The sequence below is a fragment of the Mustela nivalis genome, assembly GCF_964662115.1.
Source record: "Mustela nivalis genome assembly, chromosome: X".
Taxonomy (NCBI): domain Eukaryota; kingdom Metazoa; phylum Chordata; class Mammalia; order Carnivora; family Mustelidae; genus Mustela; species Mustela nivalis.
This window is the reverse complement of record NC_139040.1, coordinates 88328003-88350128: the sequence shown is the minus strand read 5'-3', so window position 1 is coordinate 88350128 and position 22126 is coordinate 88328003.

The window sequence follows — 22126 nt, the reverse complement described above, 5'->3', positions numbered from 1 at the left end:
AAAAAGTGGTAATTATGTGAGGTAAAAGAAGCATTAATTAACCTTATTGTGATAAGGTATATATGAATCAAACAGTACATATGTATCAAATCAATACATTGTATACTTTAAACTTATACAGTGTTACATGTCAATTATATCTCAATAAAGCTGGAAAAGGGTCGCCTGGGTGACTCTTGGTTTCAGCTCAGATTGTGATCTCAGAGTCTTGAGATCCAGTCCTGTGTCATTTTCCTGCTCTGCATGGAGTTTGCTTGAGTTTCTCTCCCCTCCCTCTGTTCCTCCCCCTGCACTCATTCTCTCTCTCTTTCTCTCTCAAATGAACAAATAAGCCTTTAAAAAAATAAAGCTGGAAAAAATGTCTGAAGGAAAACCCACTCTCCCAGGCCCCACCAGAGTGTTGGATCCACCCCCCATCCTTCCCTTTCTTCTTTTTTTCCTCCTCCTTCTTCCTTTTTGCTTTTTTTTTTAAAGTTTGTAATAAAATTATCATAAAGTGAGCAACTCAGGGGCAATTAGTACCTGATATTATATAGTCACTACCTCTATCTAGCTCCAAAACGTTTCCTTCATCCTCAAAAGTAAATCCTGTACCCATTAAGCAGTTTCTCCCTTATCCATCCCCTTGCTACTCCCAGACTCTGATAACCACTCATCTGTGTTCTATCTCGATGGATTTACCTGTTCTAGATTTCTATACAGTATGTGACCTTTTGTGTCAGTCTTCTTTCACATAATATAATGTTTTCAAGATTCATCCCCATTGTAGCATGTATCATGTACTTCATACCTTCTTATGACTGAATCATATTCCATTGTCTATTTATACCACATTTTGTTTATCCATTTGTCTGTTGATGGACATCTGGGCTGTTTTCCACCTTTTGGTGATTGTCAATAGTAATGCCGTGAACGTGTGTGTACATCTATTTGTTGAGTACTAGTTTTCAGTCCTTTTTTGGGTGTCTACCTAGGAGTGAAATTGATGGAATTGTGGTAGTTCTGTTTAGCTTTTTGAGGAACTTCCACACGGTTTCCACAGTGGTTGAACCATTTTTTATTTCTGTCAGCAGTGCACAAGGGTTCCAATTTCTCCACATCCTTGCCTTCACTTATTTTACTTGTTTGTATTATAGCCATCCTAGTGGGGATGGTACCTCACTGTGGGTTTGACTTGTATTTCCTTAAAGATGAATGCTGTTAAGGATCTTTTCATGTGCTTCCTGGCCATTTGTATACCTTCGGAGGAATATTTATTTAAGCTCTTTGCCCATTTTAACCAACTGAGCCACCCAGGCATCCCTCTCTTTGCCCATTTAAAAAATCAAATTGTTTTTGCTTTTGAATTGTAAGAGTTAGTTACATATTCTGAGTATATATTAGATATATGGTTAACAAATACTTTGCCCTGTTCTGTAGGTTGTCTTTTCATTGTCTTGTTAATGTCATTTGATGCACTCAAGTTTTTAATTTTGATGAACTACAATTTATCTATTTTGTCTTTTGTTTTCTGTACTTTTGGTATCATACCTAATACTTCTTTGTCAAACCTGAGATCATAAAAATTTCTAGAGCCTCTTCTTGGGGTGAGGCTTGGCTCATGGCTTTCAGGACCTAGAAAACCTCGACTTTGAGATGGACCTTGCTCCCCCTTATCTTCACTTTCTGACTCCTGCCTCACCCTGGCTCTGGGCCCCATGGAAGGAAGCCACTCTGCTGCCTGGGATCCTTGCCTGTATGCCCAATTGCCAACTGAACAAGACAACTCATGCCTGGGGACAACTTTCCACTGCCAAGATTTGGTTTGTGATCATCCATGCTGCTGCCTCTAGCTGAAGAACAGCTGCAGTGGATTGACCTAGAGTTGGTTGAAGGTATTTGCCTGGTAACACCCAGGACTAGTGTGAAACTCAAATTTTCCCAAATTCTCAAGAGCTCAGCACATTGGTTTTTCAGTAAATTAGTTCTCATCAGTTTGGTTCTAAGAGACTTGATGGTTTGGTGAATTGGCCACTTCATCTAGTTTTGTTTTTTTTTTTAAGTGTTGGGGCGCCTGGGTGACTCAGTCAGTTAAGTGTCTGCTTTGGGCTCAGGTCCTGATCTCAGGGTCCTGGGATGGAGCCTCTTGTCAGGTTCCCTGCTCAGCAGGGAATCTGCTGCTTCTTCTCCCTCTGCACCACCCCCATGCTCGTGCACTCTCTCTCTCAAATAAATAAATAAAAATCTTTAAAAAAAAGTAAAAATAAGGATACTTGGGTGGATCAGTCAGTTAAGCATCTGACTTCTGTACAGGTCATGATCCCAGGGCCCTGGGATCAAGTCCCACACTGGGCTCCTTGCAGGGAGCCTGCTTCTCCCTCTGCCTGCCACTCACCCTGCTCATGCTCTCTCTCTCTCTGATAAGTAAATAAATAAATAAAATCTTAAAAAAAATAAAAATAAAGTGTTATCTTTTGATAATAAAGAAGAAATAAGAATATAGACATGTATCGGGCACTTTGTTGGCTCAGTTGGTTAAGTAACTGACTCTTCGTTTCCCCTTAGCTCATGATCTCAGGGTTTTGAGATTGAGCCCCTTGTTGGGCTCCATGGTCAGTGTGGAGTGGTCAGGGGGAGATTCTCTCCCTCTCCCCCTGCTCACATTCTGTCTCTCAAATAAATAAATAAATTTTTTTTTTAAAAGAAGGGAATATAGACATGTATCTGCTTATTTTTGCAAAGAAGAAACACAGGAAGAACAAACCATAAATGAATGCAATTGTTCATCCCAGAGCCAGGGTGGGCATCTGGGCACTCTGAGAGGCCCTCCATTTTGGCCACTTTCAGGGCCAGGGGAAGGAGAGATTGCAGAGCAACCCTCCCTAGAGGGATTCTGGGCCTGTCCCCCAACCCAGGCCACCAGAGCCTTCTCAGCTGGACAAAACCTCCATGTTGCTGATCTGAGCTGGCATGGTTAAGGCACCAGCTCCCCAGGTGTGAGGTCCCTAGGAACCAAGGCTGGGTGCAGGGAGTGCATCCAGCATGGAACTGCCAGGTACAGGCTGGCCTGGTGCCCTGGATCTAACTGGTTCTGCGACTTCACCTTCAGTCAACTCTGTCCTGCCCTCTGTTAGGGCCATTAGCAGTGAGGCCCACAGTTGGGGACTGGGGGAGATTAGGGCCCACATCTAACACCAGGAGATCTTTTAATTCATCCAGTCAATTCCTTATTGAGCACCTTTATGTTCTAAGTGCTAGGGAAACCATGGGGAATAAAATAGGCCTAAACCTTAAAGTCCCAGGGAAGCTGCCATTTTGGCAGAGACAGCAAACAGTAAACAAGTCAGTACATTATGTCGAATGCCCTGGAGGAAATGAAGCAGGGAGGGTACTTATCAGTGATGATCAGAGAAGGCCTTTCTGAGGTGACCCATGAACTTAGACTGGAATTGTGACCTGAAGGAACCAGTTGTGCACTGATCTGGGGGAATGGGTATTCTAGGCACAGGGCAATGTAAAGGTTTTGAGTTGGAAATAAGCTTGGTTAGTGACTAGGATCCAGTAAGGGCAGAAATGCTTGGGGCTCAGGTTTTTGCCAGGCACACATTCCAGTTTGGCTCAATCGGTAACACAGAGGGAGAGGGAGAGGAGAGGCTCTCCTGAAGCTGGGCAGGTACAGATGGTGGTGGGAAGGGTCATGGGCATAGGAAGTAGGTATGGGCGTATGACATTTCAGTGACTCTGCTGGGGATGGGGTCAACATAGAATTAAGACTGAAGATGAATCAGGATTAGAATGGGGGGGGGGTCAGGGAGGGAATGTAGACAGGGAGGTAGAGTATTCCTAGACCCTTTGGGGGATACCTCACCTTCCTCACCTTTTCTTTCCTTCTTTCCTTCCCTGGGAGAAAGCCACCCCCTGCATCTGGGGAGAGCCTTGGGTACAGATGGCAGGTGCTTTTCACCCAGTGGATCACCTGTCTCCTGTAGTATGTCCTGAGGCTGCAAGATGGTGGCCTTGGTCTATGAGAGTGGGAGTGGAAAAAATTTTCGATCAGAGTCTTTTTCCTTGCTCTCTCGCTCTCTCCCCACCCTCTCTTTTCAATCAGAGGCCCAGACACATAGAAAGGAGACAGCACAGGCACAGCCCCTGAATCACCCAGAGACATCCATCTAGAGTAACCACGCATTACTCATACACACACATACACACAGCACGAACACAAATGTAAGCACACATACTCTGACATATAGCAACTGTAAAAACAGAGACACATGCAGACACAGTCACCCAGAGACACTGAGTATAGCGACTGTCAGTCTCTCACAAAGAGACACGTCACATAGAGACGCACATGCCATGCATAGACACAGCCCATGAACACAGACATGAGCAGAACCTACACAGGCTAACATACAATGATACCAAACCTGCCCTGTACAGACAGTCACACAGGTACACATTCACAAACAAAGGTACTGAGAAACAGAGGAGCATGCAGACTGAGGTCACACATACTGAGTCAGCCATAGAAATTCTCTTAAAACACATTGTCAGACACAGGCACACAGAAGAAGACATCATCATGCATAACCAATCATATCCAGTGTGTTTCTTATTGAGATATAGCAACCATCAGTGATCACTGCTTGGGTCTGTGATTTCATTAGGAGCTGGGCTGGAATGAATTAAATGAAGTAAGAGGGGGACACAGTTATGGAGCATAGAATTTATGGGTAAGTTGGGAAGTAAGGACATGAGAGAGGTGTGGAACAGTGAAAAGGTAATAGATAGAAGCAATAAATTCAAAGTGCTCATGGGGCTGAAGGGTGTCATGGTTAATTTTATAAGTCAGTTTGACTGGGCCACTGGTTGCTTCCTATTCCCATAACCTTATGCTCTGAAGGCCTAGAGGTCTTATTTCCAAAAGGCAGAATGCTTCCACCAGGAGGCACAATAATGAGTCCATTGAACCAGAAGTTGAGTCTGCCACCTGGACACTTTGGGCTTCTCATGCCTCTGAATCAACTGGTAAAGAAGGGAGTTACTGTGCTGGCTGGGATAACTGATCCTGACTACTCAGGGGAAACTGGACTGCTACTCCATGACAGAGATAAGGAAGAGTATTCTGCAATACAGAGATCCCTTAGGGCAGCTCTTAGTGTTACAGTGCCCTGATGATTAAGGTCAATGGAAGCACCCAATCAAGGTAGGACTACTAATGGCCCAGACCCTTCAGGAATGAAGGTTTGGGCCACCCCACCAGCAAAGGAGCACAACCAGCTGAGGTGCTTTCTGAGGGTAAGGGGAGGGAATATGGAATAGGTAGGTGAAGAAGGTAGCTACAAGCATGTGGCCAGTTACAGAAATGAGGACTGTAAGTTTGAGTATTTCCTCCTTATTTTGTGCTATGGACTGAATTTCTGTATCCCCTCAAAATACATATGTTGAAGTCTGTGAGATAGTAGAAAATATATACTGGTTTCTGTCCCTGGCTCCTGACACAGGCCTCCTGAAACCCTTGTAATTTCTTGGGTGATAGGAGGAGTGTCTTTTATTCCAATGAAGTGACTCTGGGTGGGGTCCTGATGGCTCCTGGATGAGGGCTGGTCACCAGAAAATCCAAACCATGATTAGAAACTTGGAATTTTCAGCCCCACCCCTTCGTTCACTTGAGAAGGGAAAAGGGATGAAAATGGAGTTAATGACCAACTGCGCCTACATGATGAAGCCCCCATAAAATCCCCAAAGTACAAGGTCTGGAGAGCTTCTGGATTGATGGACAAGGTGTGGAAGTATTGAGAAAGCGGCATATCTGTAGAGGACATGGAAGGTCAGTGCCTCTTCCCACCTACCTTGCTCTACACATCTCATCCATCTGGTAAATATAAGTAAATATTTCCCTGAGTTCTGTGAGCTACTCTAGCAAATCGAGCAGGTTGAGGATGTAGGGATTCTGGTGATGACCAAATGTGAGTTGCAGAAGACAATGTCTCAGATGGGTCAGAAAAGAAAGTTTGGGGACCTCTGTTTCAGCCATGATAAAGTAACAGGGATTAAATTTACTCTCCTGCCTTAAACAACTGAAAAACCAGATAAGTTGTATGAAACAATAGTCTCTAGACATTAGACAACAGGACACATGGGACCATGATCCCTGAGAGAAGGTAAACGATGAGTGAACCATATGACTGCCTGGAGAGAATTTCCACGTGTTTTGTGTGGCATGGTGGGGGAACTCAAAAGGAGTCTGGTGGTCTCTTTTAGTTTAGAAGACCTAGTAAGAGTTTGTGGAGATCACAACAGCTAGAATTCTCAAAACAGAGCCGAGTACTATGGAGAAGGAAGCTTCACAGAGAGAGAAAGCTCTGGAGATCTACAGAGGGCTCCTTTCAAGTCGTCAACCAAGTACTGATCAGCAAACCTATGTGAGGAAACTTCCTGAGGCCAGGAAAAGTCCACTGAAAAGGATCAGGAGGAACAATCCTCAGAGGTGGTAGTTCATCACCACACCAGTCTGAGTGGAAAAACCTATGAGGCACTGAATAGAGAACTTAGAAGGGTATTGCCTCAGTAGCAGATTAGCTCTAGACTATCAAATTAGCTCTGAAATAAAGACCATTCAGGTCTAGCTTTAAAAACTTAAAAGCAAACCTCAAAAGGATAACATTGATTAACTGTGCCCCAGAACACTCCCCTACCATCCCCCCCCCCAGTGTTTTAAGTACCCTCCCAAAAAAGTCAACATTCAACAAGGTAAAATTTACAATGTCTGGCATCCAAAAAAAGATTATCAGGCATGCAAAGCCAGAAAATACAACCCCTAATGAGAAGAAAAATAATCCCTAAAAAATGACAGATGATAGAACCAATAGACAAATAACATTAAAACAGCCATTATAAATATAATCCATATGCTCAAGAAGGTAGCAGAAAGCGTGAACATGGCCAAAATACCACACCCAAGGAAGGTCCTCCCCCACTCCCCAAAACTCAGAGCTGAGATCCAATCCTTGTTGGAGAGAATATGGCTGTGGCTCATTGAGTGGTGGAACTTGCTCAAAATCTACTTTTTGGAACTTGCCAGAAATCCACCCTCTAGGATGCCAAAGAAAGCTGTTCATGAGGAGCTGTACCATCAGAGGCACACTGCCACAAAACTGCCTGGGGGAAGGTGCCAGGGGAGGTCGTTGGTCACTCTGGGCACTGCTGGCTGCTGTGCATTGCAGGAACTGGAAAAAATGAGGAAGTTGTGAGTGCTTCAGAAGCCAGAAGCAAACTGCTGTTAACCCATCTGATGGTGGGTTTAAGATAGAAGCTGCTGGCCACTGGGTGCTTATGGTCACCATGCACTGCAGGAGCCAGGCACTGGAGAATCTAGGGATACCCTGGTGCTGGAGAAAGCTGTGTATGCTGCTGGAACCTGCTGAGTGGGCACAACAGAGTCAGGAAGCAGAACCATTTCCTTCTTGCAATGTTTCCAGTGCCCTCTACTGGCAAAACTTCAGTGCTAGCTGGCAAAGGAAAAATACTTAAACGGGCCAGATCCATTTTTCACAGAGCAGGCCTAGAGTGAATTTGAAGCCAAGATGAACAATCAGGTGGCAATCAAGGATGGATTAACAGTCCACCCCTTTGACTACTCAGCTTACATGTGTACCCCTCTACACGTATTTGAATTCTGATACAACAAAGCAATTTTATTTCTACCTATATATGGCTATCCTTCTCTTAAAGAGGAAGTTACCATTCTTTCCCCAAAATGAGACACACAGTCCCAAGGGTCACTGTATCCATTGTTGCCTATATTAATTATCCCTCAAATTTGGTCACAGTCCCACTGCTATTCTCATACTGGTAGACTAAATTGTAAGATTAACTTTCAACAACTATTTGTATATAAAATAAAAACGGGAAGGAGAGAGAAAAAGAAAATAGCTAGCATATAGAGATAAACACATAAATATAACGAGCAAAAAGAAAATAGGCAAAGCTAAAATAGCACTCATTTCTATAATTGATCATGAAGCTGTAATTCCCGTCTGTGGCTCTCCTCTTCTGCTATCAATTCCATATTTCCTCTGCCTTCTTCCAGCACCTCAGATGATCTTTTTTTAATCTGACAGAATGACCCAAACTTTCATTTCTTTTTTTTTTTTTTTAAGATTTTATTTATTTATTTGACAGAGAGATCACAAGTAGGCAGAGAGGCAGGCAGAGAGAGAGGAAGAAGCAGGCTCCCCGCTGAGCAGAGAGCCCGATGTGGGGCTCGATCCCAGGACCCTGGGATCATGACCTGAGCCGAAGGCAGCGGCTTTAACCCACTGAGCCACCCAGGCGCCCCAACTCAAACTTTCATTTCTAAAGGGTCTGAGTTCTCCATCATCCTGTCTATTGTGAGTTGCTTTACTTCTCCATGAACTTTTACTATTGGGCATGGTCGTACTAAGAGGCACCCCAGATAATCCTTTGAGTTGCAAGTATAGTCTTCCTTGCTTCCATTGTATAAGCAACCTGATTTCCCCTTGGTAATGAAAATCAATCATTCCAGCCAATGAATTAACTCTACCTCCACCCCCGCCCCGTGTTTATTTGCCTGTAGTTTCACTGTCATAGGAGTCCAAAATGTCTCAGCTTCCAATTCAGTAGAACTATTGTTGTGCCCCTGGTAGAGGCTCCTTTCATTGGCAAAGAATCATCAAAATTTAGGGGACAGTATCTCCACATGCACCCATGCCAATTTACAGAACCTTAGTCCTTTCCCATCAATGCCCTCACTTTAACAGTAGACACCCTGCAAGGCTGCAATTTCAATTTGCATTGTAATTTGGCCAATTGCATGAGACTCTGCAGTTGATTTTCAGTAATCTCAGCTCTCTGGCTACAGAAGATTAGGGTCTCCTTCAGGACACACCTAGATCTTAGGTCATTTATGTGGTGCTTGAGCTGGGAATTCAAATCTCTGAGCTCATCCTTTTCTTCCTCTACTTTGTCCAGCAATATTAGGAGCAACTGGCCAATACCATTCTATTTGTTTGTTCTCTAAAAATGTTTGAATGTATCATATACACTGTCACTGAGCTCTTTCTTATAAGAAGTTGATTAGAAGTATCCAATGGATATATTTTCTGTATCTCTATTGCCAGATCAGGCCATGTTCTATTAGTACTCTCTTTACACTGGAAATGGAGTCATTAGCATCTTTAAATTTAATCAGATTAGAGAGCCAACTCCAGAAACTCCAGAATCAATTTAGAAAACTCATCCTTAACATTCTGTTCATCTAACTCCAGTCCTGGCACCAAAATAGGTATTAGTCAGTGTTCTTCAGAGAGAACCAATAAGATATTCTTATATATAAAGAGATTTATTACAAGGAGTTGGCTCATGAGATTACGGAGGGTAAGAAGTCCCAAGATCTGCAGCCAGCAGAGATGGTGTAGCATATAGTATACAGTAGTATACTGTATACTGGTGTAGTATATAGTATAAAGTAACAGTACATAGTATAGAGAGTGAATGGTATAGTTCTAGTCCCAGTCCAAAGGCCTGAGAACCAGGAGAGCAAATGGTGTAGTTCGAGTCCGAGGCTGAGACTGAGGCTGAGGCTGAAGCAGGAGAAGACTGATGTCCTGGTTTAAAGACAGCCAGTCAGGCAGAGGAAGAGTGAATTCTCTCTCTCTCTCTCTCTTTTTTTTTTTTGCAAGAATAAGTGTTTATTGGATGAGACAGGAGAGATAAATAAGGAATCATGTTTCAAGCTTTTAAAGACCACCAAATAGTTCATTACCTCTCTGCAATTAAACCCGAGATTTGACATTTAGACAACAGTGACCATGCAGACCTACAGTCTATTAGAAACAATCAGATCTTTCAAAGAGTTTCTAGATATAGTACTACTTGGGCCTAGACTTGATTTCCCAAGTCTCTCCAGAACAGTTCTTTATGTCAGTAGATAACAAATCCCAGAGTACAAAAGCATTCTGCACATACATATAATGCACAATTTTATACATAGAAAACTAAGACATCTCGCTTGGTAAAGTTAGAACTAACTTTCAAGATGACTTTGTGAATAAGTAATTACATTAAGAAAGCAAGTGAATTCTCTTTTACTCGGCCTTTTTGTTCTGTTCAGGCCTTTAAAGGACTGGATGAAGCCCACTCACACTGGGGAGGCAATCTACTTTACTCAGTCTACCAATTCAAATCTTAATCTCATCCAGAAGTACTTTCACAGGCACGCCCAGAATAATATTTAATCAAATATCTGGGCATACCATGCCTCAGTCAGGTTGACAAATAAAATTAACCATCACAGCAACACAGATTTCCCAACTAGGAGAACTCAAAATTGCCATGATGGGAAGCAAAAATTCTGTGAGTGGGTTATTTGGTGTAATAGTGAGAGGTGCCATTCCTACTCTTCCTCCTTGATTTCAGGACCCATTTATACTGGTTATCGGAGATATTATATGGTGCTATCATATAATGGTCTCTGATTCAAAGTATATGCTCTATCCTATAAAACAGAATCTCACCTTTTCAGGGTGTTGTTTCTTAACTAGCATCATAACTGAGTCTTCAAAGGCATTCCACCTTTCAATTAGGCCAGCTGTTTCCAGATGATGTGGTATGTGGTAAGACCAGTTAATTTCATAGCCATGAACCTATGGCCACACCTCCTTTGCTGTGAAATGAGTTTCTGGATCAGATGCAATGCAATGCAAAAGAGTTCACTGATGGTGTTGGCACAAGCAATACGAATGGGAAAGGGAAACCATATCTAGAAAATGTGTCTATTCCTATGCAGATGAATCTCTGTCCTCCTTCATAATGGAAGAAGTCCAATATAATCAACCTGCCATCAGGTTGGTCCCCACAAGGAATAATGCCTTATCAGGGACTCGATTTTCATTTCTGTTTGGTGGCAGTTAGGCACTCAGAAACATCACTAACTACACCATGCTCATTAAAGGGAAGTCTATATTGTTGAGCCCAGGCATAGTTTCCATCTCCACCATTTTGTTCTGGGCTGCTATGGACTGAATTGTGTCCCTCAATATTTATATGTTGAAACCCTAACCTGCAGTTGTGATGGTATTTGGAGACGGAGCCTTTGGAAGATGATTAAGTCATGAGGGTGGAACCCTCATGTAGGATTAGTGTCCTTGTAAAAAGAGACATGAAAGAACCTTGTCTCTCTGTTACACGAGGACACAGCAAGAAGATGGCTGTGTGCACGGAGAGAGATCTCAGCAGGAACGAAATCTGCCCACGCTCAGATTTTGGAACTTCTCCAGCCTCCAGAAGTGTGAGAAATAAATTTCTGTTGTTTAAGCTACCCAGTCTATGATGTTTTGTTATTATAGCCTGAGAAGACTAGTACACAGGCCCATTGTTTCTTTTACCAAACACTGGAGTGGCTGGTAAAAGAAGTTGACTGATGTGCACAGAGCAAGTCTCCTCTGCAGTAAATGCCTTTTGGTGGGTATTCACATGGGATACACATATCCTCACTGTGTCCATTCAGATGTTCATCCACCTCTCTCATTCCTCGACTTCTTGGTCACTAATATTACAGTACTATCCTTTCCAACTCCCTGATCACATGCATCAGTGTAGATCCATACTTCTGGCTCTTTCTTGCTCCAGACGCAGTAGACAATGAAATATACTGCTTTGTGTTTGGCTCACTAGAGAGGATTTTCCTTCACCACTAACATTCACAGTCACCTCTGAGTAGAGCTGTAATGCACATCTCCACTTTCAAATGTTATCAACATATCATGCAGGCCCATATATAAACCAGGCTTGAGTCTTGTCTTTTTCAGTCAACTCATCAACTCATCATAAGAAATGTCCCGTGATACCATAGACATGGACTGAAGGAGAGGAGGCAGTATTACAGGATTTCAGGTGTCAAAAGAGTCTGAGCCACTTGCTCATACAATTTTCTTGGACCTTCCAGACTTGCTCAAGTTGTTGTTGTTGTTGTTGTTTTTATGCGATAATAAATTGCTGCTATGCATGTCTAACCATATGACTATGTGGGTCAGACAAAACAACCAAGTGGGAATCTCAAAATATATGGCCACCTGATATCTAATTACCGGTTAGGTGTTTGTTCTATGTCAAGGTCTAGTAGTATGCCAGAAGCTGTTTCTCAAAAGGAGAATAGTTATCTGCAAAAGAGGGTACAGACTTGCTCTAAAATCCTAGCGGCTTACACTGATTCTCTCATTGGTGCTTGCCAGAACCTTTATACAGCATTCTTATTTGTCAAGTGCCAGTGGATCTGCTGGATCATAAGGTCCCAGTTAAAGAGTAGCTTGTACTGAAGTCTGAATATGCCTAGCTTTGGCTAGTTCTGGTCCTATTGGAAACTGGAAACCTTGTGGGTTCAAAGTCGCACACTCAAATGTTGCTTCCAAAATCCAAAGAAGCCTACCAAGGTGTCTAAGTCTGTTTGGGCTACTATAACAAAACATCACAGACTGCATGATTTCTATACAACATATATTCCTCACACTTCTGAAGCCTGGAAGTCCAAGATCACAGCACTGGCATTTCTGATGAGTGGTAAGGACCTCCTTCCCCGACAGCTTTCTTCTCACTGTAACCTCATGTAGTAGAAGGTGGGATGGAGCTCTGTTGGGGTCATTCTTACCAACGCATCTAAGATACTTGATACTTCCTTTTCACCAGATCTAATCAGCCTTTCATCAATATTGAAGCCCAGTGTGATGTTTTATTGAGTGTCAAGATGGTTAGGATCTCTGCAGACTATACATGGCAGAGACCAGGAGATTTGGTGTATACCTGAAGCAACACTTTCAAGTTATTCTGTTGATCTTTTTTTTCTTTAAGTAACCTCTACTCCCAACATGGGGTTTAAACTCACAACCTTGAGATCAAGAGTTAAATTCTCTACCAACTGAGCCAGCTAGGTGCCCCCAAATTGTATTGGTGTTCTTGGCAGTTAAAGCAAATGGCATCTCGTAGTCCTTGAAGTTTATTTTTTAGAAAAAAAGCCATTGGCCAGGCCAATACCTGCATACCAAGTTCCAGGAATTAAGCGAATTGTTCCAGTAAATATACTGTATCTGGAACAGCATCTACAACTAGAATCACCACCTGATTGAATTCATGATAGTCTGCAGTCATTATCCAAGATTCAGCTGACTTCTGCATAGGGCATACTGGCAAGTTAAAGGGAAATATGGTAAATATCACTCTTTTTTTTTGTCTTTTATGATGACATTAATCTCTGCATTCTCCTGGGCATGTATTATCATTGGTTACTAACTTTGAAGATAGAAGAAGTTCACTTTCACTTAGCCCCCTTCTTAACATAATGCCCTTCATTATTATTAGTAAACTGATGTGGGGATTGTGCCAGTTTCTAAGTATATTTATTCCAATAATAAACTTAGGAACTGGGGAAATAACCACAAGGTGGGTTACTAGTCCAACTGGGCTCAATGGGAATAAGATCTGAGGTAAAATTCTATAATTTGGCCACCACTTTGTAAAGCAAAAGTAGAGCCCCCACTTTGACTGTTGGGTCACAGTGGCATTTTGGGTCCCCAGGAATTAATGTTAATTCAGAGCCAGTACCTAGGAATCCTCATAAAGTCTCGGTATTTCCTTTTCCTCAACGAGCACTCAATCTATTAAAAGGGCCACAGGTCCCTTTGGGGAAGGCTTGGAGGAAGATTTGCAATATGTTTTTGCAGCAATGATGCATGCTCCTTCCTCAAGGGAACCTGGTTTCCCCTTTAATCAAAGGTCTGTAGGTCTACAAATTGATCTCAGACTAGAAAAAGCAAGAGGCTGACTCTCCACTATGATGACTTGAGTCAGATTTCTGGTTACTAGATCTAGAACTTTCCTTATCATATAGATTAGCAATATTGCAGTAGACTATTCATTTATTTCATCCCTAGGGATATCGTGATTACTACCCTTTATGGTAGATGTCCCCATCTTGTCTTTTGCAGTTAAGTGTTGCCACTTGGCCTCAGCTTCTCTGGGAATCCGTCATCCTCATTGAAAACAGGGAGCCTTTTGTTTCCCTTGCCTTTGGAGACATGTCTTGAAAGAAGTTGCTGTGGTTGATGTCGAAGAGGTTACTGCCTATGTTCTCCTCTAGGATTTTTTTTTTAAGATTTTATTTATTTATTTGACAGACATAGATCACAAGTAGGCAGAGAGGCAGGCAGAGAGAGAGAGAGAGAGGAGGAAGCAGGCTCCCTGCCGAGCAGAGAGCCCGATGCGCGGCTCGATCCCAGGACCCTGGGATCATGACCCGAGCCGAAGGCAGAGGCCTTAACCCACTGAGCCACCCAGGCGCCCCTCCTCTAGGATTTTGATGGATTCCTGCTTCACATTGAGGTCTTTCATCCAGTTAGAGTTTATCTTTGTGTATGGTGTAAGAGAATGGTCCAGTTTCATTCTTCTGTATATAGTTGTCCAATTTTCCCAGCACCATTTATTGAAGAGACTGTCTTTCTTCCATTGGATATTCTCTTCTGCTTTGTTGAAGATTAGTCGACCATAGAGTTGAGAGTCCATATCTGGGCTCTTTATTCTGTTCCATTGGTCTATGTGTGTGGTTTTGTGCCAGTACCATGCTGTCTTGGAGATCACAGCTTTGTAATATAGCTTGAAATCAGGCAATGTGATGCCCCCAGATTTGTTTTTCTTTTTCAACATTTCCTTGGTGATTCGGGGTCTTTTCTGGTTCCATACAAATTTTAGGATTGTTTATTCCAGCACTTTGAAAAATGTTGATGGTATTTTGATCAGGATGGCATTAAAAGTATAGATTGCTCTGGGCAGCATAGACATTTTAATGATGTTTATTCTTCTGATCCATGAGCATGGAATGTTTTTTCCATCTTCTTTTGTCTTCTGTTGATGGGTGTTAAGGAGGGCACAGATTGCATGGAGCACTGGGTGTTATACACAAACCATGAATCATGGAACACTACATCAAAAACTAATGATGTACTGTATGGTGACTAAGATAACACAATAAAAAAATGTGTTCAACCATTGTTTGATGAACAGTATGTTTCCTGGTAGAAGATACTCCAGAACAGCCCCATGTCTTAACTCTTTTCTGTAAATGCTCGTAGAGGGACAGTGTTTCACACAATAGATGTATTGCTGCAAACTTATATCTGTAAATAAAATTTGAATAGTATTTAGCAAAAAAAAAAATAATAATAAAGAAAGAAAAAGAAAAAGAAAAAAAAAAAAGAAAAGAAAAGAAAACAGGGAGCCTGTCTTAGTGTGTTCAGGCAGCCCTAACAGAGTATAATAGACTGAGTGGTTTATAAGAAACAAATATTTACTTCTCTCAGTTCCAGAGGCTGGGAAGTCCAAGATCAAGGCACTTGCAAATTTAGTGTCTGTTGAGACCTGCTTCCTCGTTCATAGATGGCTGTCTTCTTACTGTGTCCTCACATGGTGGAAGGGGCAGAGCCTTTATCATAAAGGCACCGATTCCATTCTTGAGGGCTCCATCCTTGTGACCTAATCACCTCCCAAAGGCCCCACCTCCAAATACCATCACACTGGGGGTTATGTTTCAACATATGAATTGGGGGGACACATTCAGGATATAGCATCTAGCCCTGACCCCCCAAAACTCATGTCCTTCTCACATGCAAAATATACTCATTCCAGCCCAACAATCCCCAAAGTCTTGATTTGTTCCAGCATCATCTCTAAAATCTAAAATCTGAAATCTTTTTTTAAAAAGATTTTACTTATCTATTTGTCAGAGAGAGACACAGTGAGAGAGGGAACACAATCAGGGGGACTAGGAGAGGGAAAGCAGGCTTCCCACTGAGCAGGGAGCCCAATGCAGGGCTTGATCCCAGGACCCTTGGACCATGACCTGAGCTTAAGGCAGACACTTAATGACTGAGCCACACAGGCACCCCTAAAATCTAAAAACTTATCTAAGTATTATCTAAATCAGATGTCAACCACGAGAGACTGTGGACTCTGGGAAAAAAACTGAGGATTTCGAGGGGAAGGGATGGAGTGCCCGGGTGATGGGTATTGAGGAGGGTGCGTGTTGTGATAAGCACTGGATGTTATACACAACTAATGAATCATTGAACACTACATCAAAAGCTAATCATGTACTATACACTGGCTACCTGAACATAATTTAAAAAATAAGCTATGAGTGAGACTCAATATATGGTTCATCCTGAGGCAAATTGCTCTCCAGCTGTGAACCCAAGTCATGTACTTTCAAATAGAATGTCAGCACAGGCATAGGGCAGACATTCCCATTCCAAAAGGGAGAAATTGGAGAGAAGGAAAAAGTGATAGGGTCCAGGCAAGTCCAAACCCAAGGGGGCAAATTCCATTAGACCGTAAGGCTCTTTGGCTGGACATTCTACCCTGCAGGTCCGCTGGGATGGATGTCTCACGACTGGAGTCAGTGTGTCTCCAGACACACTGGAGAGAGGCACATGGTGGCAGGATTACACCACAGTTTTGCTGGTCATGGATTGGGCCCCTTAGGCTTTTAGGTAGCTGGCCCCCAAGCAGTGTCCCCAGGGTTCTTTTACTCTGGCTCTATCATCAGAGAAGCAGGCCTGATGATCTCTGGATTGCCATCAGTGTCATTCTTCTCCTGAGGTCATACCTGGCCTGCAAAGGGAAACAACCACAGAGGTTCCAAGGTGCAGGTGCTCCTCTCATTAATGGATTTCTTAATGTCTTAATGTGAAGGAGGTGTCTTCTGAGCCTTTTAATGGAACATGGTTGGGGATTGTGTACAGGTCATACATTATAAATTCTGTTCAGCATTCCTATCATCCTAAGCTTTTGTATTCCCTCTTCCATATCGTGCCAGGGCACCTCTGGCATCTCAGCTTCATTAATGTGGGCCATAAATAAGTTCCAGTTTCAGTCAACAAGGAAAGCTCTTAGACGCGGTTCCATGGTGTAAAGTTGAGCGCTCTGGACTCTGAAAGCTCTTAGAGCCACATTCAGCTATACGTACTGACACATTAAATCCAAAATTTCTGGTAAGTGTACCTATATCACTGAATTTTGCCTTCCTTCATCTAACACCCTTAGAATCTGCTTCTGCACAGATTTCCCAGGTTTCTGCCAATATATATTAGCAAAGTCTTACAATTCTTTTGGTATATAAGCTGTTTCTTCCTTGGTCATAGTGTGTACTTGTTCCCCTGGAACATGCTGAGATTTAAGTGAAGTTACAGTTCTATCAACAGTAGGGGGTGGTTATGTTTGGTCTTGAGGAGAATAATCATCTGCTTTCAAGGCATTTGGGCCAGGTGAGTTTATTACAGTGTTTTCAAGGAGAGAAAGGCTAAACTCAGACACTGAAGGGCAAGGTATTTCCATTAGTAAGGGAGGCTCAGAGTGACTTTGTAGTTTAAGACTGTCAATTTCATCTGGAGCCAAACTGATGTTACCATTTCAAGTTTGAGGATCCCATTCTTTACCAGACTTTTACCAACTTTCACATGAGAAACTTGTCAAGACTGTGAATTCAATTCAAAGACTGTCATTACAATTCAACAACCCATATGATTAAGTATTGTACTTGATTTTCAGCAACATTATCCCTGTAGCTACAATAAATAAGAACATCTTTTATGCATCATGAAAGCTCTCTTGTTCTTAGACTGTGGCTTGAGCTGAGAAATTAATGGACATAAGCTTGTCATTTTCTCTTTGTAAGTGCTCAGTACACTCAAAATAATCCATCTCACATCACAGTCTTTATAGCCATGATTATTGCCATAATGGTCAAGTGCAACAGCCTTTTAAGCTTCCAAGGACATGCTTCAGTTGGTATTTCAACACAGTCAACCATAGGTTGATTAATTGTGATGCCACCATATGCCATGGATTATAAGCATCCATTTCTCATTGGCAAAGACTGTGCTCAAGCACAGAGGTGTGAACAAATCAAACCAAAGGTCTCATTTCTTCAGGTCTATTTTCTGGGACCACTCTTTTTTTTTTTTTTAAGATTTTATTTATTTATTTGACAGAGATCACAAGTAGGCAGAGATGCAGGCAGAAAGAGAGGAAGGGAAGCAGGCTCCCTGCTGAGCAGAGAGCCCCATGTGGGGCTCCATCCCAGGACCCTGAGATCATGACCTGAGCCTAGGCGCCCCTCCTGGGATCACTCTTGGTGACAATTCTGTATCAGCCTGAGTCCTATCTGGAGAGAGGAATGACACAGTAATTTGAACAGAGAAGGTTAATATAAGGTATTACGTATGAGAGGGGATTGGAATAATGAAAGGTTGGCTAGGAAGATGTAAAGAGAAATCCAAAGAACATAGAAATAACAGATATAGGGACGCCTGGGTGGCTCAGTTAGTTAAGCAGCTGCCTTCGGCTCGGGTCATGATCCCGGCGTCCTGGGATCGAGTCCCACATCGGGCTCCTTGCTTGGCAGGGAGCCTGCCTCTCCCTCTGTCTCTGCCTGCCATTCTGTCTGCCTGTGCTTGCTCTCTCTCCCTCTCTCTCTGACAAATAAATAAATAAAATATTAAAAAAAAAAAGAGAAATAACAGATATAAGAAGTAGTCACTATCTCCAGGCTGAGATACAATGCTCTGGGGCTGACATGCAGATTTTGTTGGAGAAGCATGACCGTAGCTCATTGAATAGCAGAGAAATCACTGTGGTGCTACACTAGTGGAACTTTCTGGAAACCTTTTCTTTGGAACTTGCCAGAAATCTGCCTGCTGTGGGATTCACTGAGCACTATTGCTCTATGCTCTGAAGGAGCCAGGCCCTGGGAAGGCTGCAGGATCCAGAAGCACTCAGCTAGCCACCAAAGTGCCTGAGGGTGAGTGCTAGGGGGAGGGAAAAGCTACTAATCACCGGGTGCTATTGGCTGCCATGCACTGCAAGAACCAGGCCCTGGAAAAGTTGTGAGCACTGCAGGAGTCTGATACCAGAAAAAGCCATGCAGAAGGAGCCTGCCAAGCAAGCACGCAGGAATCAGGAAGGAAGCCTCTTTTCCTCTTGCAATATCTCTCCAGCCCCCTCTACTGAAAAATCTTCAGTGCCAGATGGCAAAGGAAAAAAAGTTAAAATATGCTCCACTATCACAGAGCAGGCAGAAAGGGTGAGTTTGAAGTTGAGAAGCAATAAATTGACAACCAGCACACCAGGGACCAAAGAATAAATCATAATAAAAATTAGAAAGTATTTTGAATGGAATTGAAATGAAAGCAATAATTTATCAAAATTTATGGAATGTAGCAAAATCAGTGCTTAAGAAATTTACAGTGTTAAATGCTTATATTAAAAAAGAATGGGTCTCAAACCAATGACCTCAGCTTAAGAAATTATGATAAAAAGAGGAAAGTAAACTCAAAATAAGTAGAAGAAAGGAAATAACAAAGATAAGAGCAGGAATCACTGAAGTAGAAAACAAAAACAATAGAGAAAATAAAAGAAACCAATAGCTGGCTCTTTGGGAGGATCAATAAAACTGATAAACCTCTAGCCAGAATAAGGAGGGAAAAGAGAGAGAAGACCCAGATGACTAATATCAGGAATAATATATGGGACAATGCTATAAATCCTACAGAAATTGACATAATAATAAAGGGATGTTATAAAGAGTTTTATGCCCACAAATTTGGCAATTTAGATAAGATCGACACATTCCTTAAAAGATACAAGCTATCAAACTCACTCCAAAAGAAATACAGCCTGAATAACTATATATCTTTAAATAAATTTATTTCATAGTTAAAAACATTTCCATAAAGAAAATTCAAGATAGCTTCACTGGGCATTCCATTTGACCAAACAGTTAGGGAAGAAATAATAGTGATTGTACACAAACTTTCCAGAAGATAGAAGTGGAATGTATTAATTTTCTATTGTTACGTACAAAACTACTATAAACTTAATGGCTTCAATCAATATTTATTTATTATTTCAGTTTCTGTATGTCAGAAGTCCAGCATGACATGACTGGACTCTCTGCTCAAGGTGTAACAAAGCTGTAATCAAGATGCTTGCCATGCTAAGTTCTTTTTTTTTTTTTTTAAGATTTTATTTATTTATTTGACAGACAGAGATCACAAGTAGGCAGAGAGGCAGGCAGAGAGAGAGGAGGAAGCAGGCTCCCTGCTGAGCAGAGAGCCCAATGCGGGGCTCGATCCCAGGATCCTGAGATCATGACCTGAACTGAAGGCAGCGGCTTAACCCACTGAGCCACCCAGGCGCCCCCATGCTAAGTTCTTATCTGGAGGAACTTATCTGGGGAAAAACGTTTCCAAGCTCATTCTTGTTGGCAAAATTGAGTTCTTTGCAGTTGTGGGACAGAGGATCCCACTTTCTTGTGGGCAATCAACCCTTGTCTCCTAGAGGTCACCCTGTCTTTTGCCATGTGCCCCCCCCCCCGGTCTTTGAGCCACAAACAGTGTGGCAGATGCTTCTAGTGCTTTGGATTTTGGACAGTTACATCTTCAAAATCCCTTCACAATAGTAACTGGATTCATGTTTAATTAAGTAAGTAGGAGAAGGTATGTGTATACCAGGGCTGAGAATCTTGGGGACCATCTTAGAATTCTACCTACCACAAGGAGGAAACACTTCCCAACATATTCCATGAGTTCAGCATTACTCTGATCCTGATATCTAAACCAGACAGAAATCTCAGCAAGTTATTTCATGGATATCAACAAACTGATAGTAAAATGTATAATGGAGAGGCAAAAGACCCAGAGCAGCCAACACAATATTGAAGGAGAACAGAGTAGGAAGGCTGATATAACCCAAGACTTACTATAAAACTACAGTATTTAATACAGTGTGGTATTGCCAAAAGAATAGACCTTGATCAATGGAACAGAAGAGAGAGCTCAGAAATATACCCACATAAATATAGCTAACTGATTTTTTTTTTTTAGCAGGAGGGGCAGAGAGAAAGAGAGAGAGAGAGAGAGAATCATAAGCAGGCTCCATGTCCAGCATGTAGCCCAACATGAGGGTTGATCCCACAATCTTGAGAACATGACCTGAGCTAAAGTCAAGAGTTGGACACTTACATGACTGAGCCACCCAGACACCCCAAGTCAACTGATCTTTGACAAAGGAGCAAATGTAATACAATGGGACAAAGATAATCTTTTCAACAAGTGCTGCCACCTGTCAGGATAGCTACTATTAAAAAAAAAGAAAAGGTGGGGGAAAACATGTCTGACTCAGTTAGGGGAGCATGTAACTCTTGGCTTCAGGGTCATAGGTTCAAGCCCACATTGGGTGTAGAGATAACTTAAAAAACAAACAAACAAAAGTGTTGGCGAGGATATGGAGAAATTAGAACACTTGCACACCTGTGGTGGGAACGCAAAATGGTGCGTCCACTACAGAAAACATTCTTGGGGTTCCTCAAAAAATTCTAAAAATAGAATTATCATATGATCCAGAAATTCTACTTTTGGTTATATATATAAAATAATTGAAGTCAGGATTTCAAATCAGATCTCAAAAGCACTCCTATGTTCATTGTAGCAATATTCACAATTGCGGAGATATGGAAATGACCTAAACATCGATTAATTAATGAACAGATAAAGAAAATGTGGTATACACATATTTTGGACTACTATTCAACCTTTAAAAAGAAGGAAATTCTGCAGTATGAGACAATGAGGATAAAACTTGATGACAAAATGCTCAGTGAAATAATCCAGTCACAGAAAGACAAATATTGCATGATTCCACCCATATGAAGTATCCAAAATAGTCAAATTCATAGAATCAAAGAATACGATGGTGGTTGTCAGGGGCTGGAGTAAGAGGGTAATGGGGAGTTACAAATCAATGGGCATAAAGCCTCAGTCAAATAAGATGAATAAACTCTAGAGAGTTGCTGTACAATACTGTACCTATATAGTCAACAATAACACATTGTGTATTTAAAAAGTTGTTAACAGGGTAGATCTCATGTAAGTGTTTGTATCTCTCTCTCTCTCTCTCTCTCACACACACACACACACACACACACAAATGGTGCTGAAACAACTGGACACCCACATGCCAAAAAAAAAAAAAGAATCTAGACACCAACTTTATGACCTTCACAAAAATTAATTCAGAAAGG